The 3237-nt window shown below is 36.2% G+C and overlaps 1 long non-coding RNA gene across 4 annotated transcripts; it reads left to right on the top strand.

Annotated features, from left to right (window-relative positions):
• The first annotated feature begins 1222 nt into the window (after positions 1 to 1222).
• LOC136240566 (uncharacterized) lies at positions 1223 to 2207 on the top strand. 4 transcript variants are annotated; one of them, XR_010693891.1, is made up of 5 exons: positions 1223 to 1378; positions 1428 to 1611; positions 1661 to 1751; positions 1808 to 1913; positions 1997 to 2207. It is a non-coding gene; the product is annotated as an uncharacterized lncRNA (long non-coding RNA). The 4 variants fall into 4 exon arrangements; XR_010693890.1 differs by having other exon boundaries at positions 1223 to 1611; positions 1661 to 1742; XR_010693888.1 differs by having other exon boundaries at positions 1223 to 1611.
• Positions 2208 to 3237: the final 1030 nt, after the last annotated feature.

The following is a 3237-nucleotide window of genomic DNA, read 5'->3' as shown; positions in this document are numbered from 1 at the left end:
GCTTGATGGACTGCCCTTTCCTACCACCCCCAGCACAGATTGCAAGTGCTGGACAACTGAACAAAATTAAGCAGACAAATGGGATTCCACAGTCACTAAGTCCACTGACTGTGGAGTCCTGGTGTAAACACCAATGGAAGAAAGTAGACTTTAGGGGAAGCGTCCAGTAGTTGCCACGAGTAGTAGACTTTAGGGGAAGCGTCTAGTAGTGTTAGCGTTAGGGTTAGAGTTCAGCTTTGGTTTCTTCACCTTTAGGGTTAGGTTCTTCTTACTATATACAGCTTATTTCGTTAGTCACATTTATAAGATACAAAAGAAGGGACTTAAGGGAGCTAGCAGCGGTAGCATAATCGGTAGCACACTGAACCATCACACTGGGATCCTGGGTTCGATTCCCCTTCAATACTGAACTTTTTTTTTTCGCCTTTTTGGTTCACCGTTTTTTGTCTAAGTTCTGTAGGGTTATGAAATAGGGTGAAAAGAGTGATACCCGGACGCTACAGCCTCGGGCCATCAGGGTTACTAAATCGCTTAGTTCCCTTGGTCTTGGTGTCTAACTATTATATAGTGGCTACTATATAGAAGTCGTACATTGAAACATCTAGAGAGAGAACCATCATTAATAATTGATGAGAAAACATGCATGATTACAAACAAATTATATATTATGTGTCCTCGGACAACATGCGACCACATGTCTGACCAACATTAAAGCAATTTATTATTATTATTATTGTTTACTGAGCAGTCAGCCCTGCTGGTGTGCTCAGGAATCACATGAACAAATACATTAGGTACAATAATATGATTGGAGTCTAGCTGTAAATAGATCAGTATCTGCAATTTCAATTGTATCAGTTGGTAGTATGTTCCACTCGTTTATTGTTCTTGAGAAATAGCTGTTTTGGTATGCCGTGGTGGATGAGGTAGGTAAAATATAGTGAAGATGGTGGTATTGTCTTGTTGGTCGTGTTTTTGGTAAGTAATAATGAGGAATTTGGAGTGATAACTGTTGGTAGTGTATCTTATGCAATATTTGTAACCTAGATAATTTCCGACGAATTTGTAATGTAGGCCATTTCAGCTGATCCAACATTAGAGAAACTGAACTGAATCTGCCATAGTCATTCAACACCCAGTGCGCTGCTCTTCGTTGTACTTTCTCTAGCTCTGAAATATCTCCAACGTGGTAGGGATCCCAGACAGCAGATGCATGCTCTAGTTGTGGTCTCACCATTGTTAGGTAAGCTGATTCTTTAACTTGTTTTGAACATTTGTTTAGATTGCGTTTTAAGAAATTGAGTGTTCTAGATGCTTTATTGACAACATTTGATATGTGAGGTGACCAAGACAGTGATTTATGAATTAAGACTCCTAGGTACATATGTTGATCAGATATATCTAGTATGTGACTGTGAAGTGTGTAGTCGTAAGTGAGTGGTGATAAGGATCTCGTGCAACGTATAACTGTACATTTACTAATATTGAACTTAAGTTGCCAAGTATCGGCCCATTCTGACAGTTTATTTAAATCTTCTTGAAGTCTGTTGATGTCTTCTACACTATTGATAACTCTATAAAGCAAGCAATCATCAGCGAACAGGCGGAGTGGTGAGTTGATGTCTTTAGTTATGTCATTTATATACAATAGGAACATTAGAGGTCCAAGAACTGTGCCTTGTGGTATCCCAGACATTACCGACACTGGACTAGAGGATTCACTATTTAAAACAACACACTGAGTACGTTGGGTAAGCCAAGTTTGGATCCAGTTATAAGTACTGCCATTAATTCCATAATATCTTAGTTTGGTCATTAAGCGTTGGTGTGGTACTGTATCGAATGCTTTAGAAAAATCCAATAGGATGATATCTATTTGTTTCTGATGGTCTAGAGCAAAGGATATGTCTTCTGTAAGAGTAATTAGTTGAGTTATGCATGAATGATTAGATCTGAACCCATGTTGATTTTCAATTAATATGTTGTTTTCGTTTAGATGGTTGATGATGGAATGATATATAATGTGTTCCATAACCTTTGCACAAATGGAGGTCAAAGATATGGGGCGATAATTACTAACACTACTGTGGTTACCTTTCTTGAATACTGGACATATATTGGCTTTTAACCAATCAGATGGCAATGAGTTAGTTGACAGAGAATGATTGAAAATTATGTGTAATATTGGTGTTATTTCATCTGCGCAATGCTTCAAGATGTAAGGGGATATACGGTCTGGACCACTAGCTTTATTTGTATCAAGTGTTATAAGTAACTTATGTATTCCAGATTGTGAGATAGATATATCAGGCATGTTGGGTACTTCAGTATTACTATCCATAGTAGGCATTATTAACAAGTTTTCCTTTGTAAACACAGATTTAAAGTGATTATTCAAAGCATTTGCTTTGTCTTTTGCATGATGGATTGTTTGGTCACCTATAAGTAATGTCGGAACATCATGTTTATCTTGTTTTTTGGCTCTGATGTACTTCCAAAATTGTCGACGATTTCCACTGAAGGAGTTATTAAATAATCTGCTGTAATAGTTATTGTGTGCTGCTCTCACTTTCGAATTTATAGAATTCTTTAATTTACAATGGACACATTTAGTCACTTGCATTGGTATTGGGTGAGAGAGTAATATTTTGGTATCACATTTAGCTGCATTTGACACTAATATATATGTTTGATCCAGACCCATGCTAAGCTTTAATGTGAATTGGACTAAAATTGTCCAGAGGTTTTCTGGATCAAAAGTTCCTGGCTGACCCTATGAAACAAATAGCAAATTTTACTAATCAAATAGTTGTAAACAAACCGATTATTCAATTATTTTTTAAGCATGAATAAGCATTGAAATCTTTAGCCTGATCTTTATTTCTATCTCTTCTAAAATAGAATTTTTCAGTATGAATATGTCACTTTGTTCACAACCTCAAGCTTCTAGGTTGGCTTCACTCATCAATCACAGCTTACTAAAGTGCTAACAAATATCCAAATAGCATCTTAATGAATTGAATAGTGCCATGCCAACCAAATATTCAAATATCCAAATAATCGTTTTTGTAGTCGTTGTGGAATCTTCTTTTTCGCACACTTTACAAAAATGTATATACAATAAACTTGATCACTTTGAAATTTTGCTTACATTAAATACATTTGTAATTTCTTATGGTGAATTCACATACCAATTAAGTCTGGTGTAAATTTAATAAGCATTCACATAGATATGGG

Source organism: Dysidea avara, chromosome 12 (assembly GCF_963678975.1).
Source record: "Dysidea avara chromosome 12, odDysAvar1.4, whole genome shotgun sequence".
NCBI lineage: Eukaryota > Metazoa > Porifera > Demospongiae > Dictyoceratida > Dysideidae > Dysidea > Dysidea avara.
Note: the sequence above shows the minus strand (reverse complement) of the source record. Positions and strands in the feature narration are given on the sequence as shown.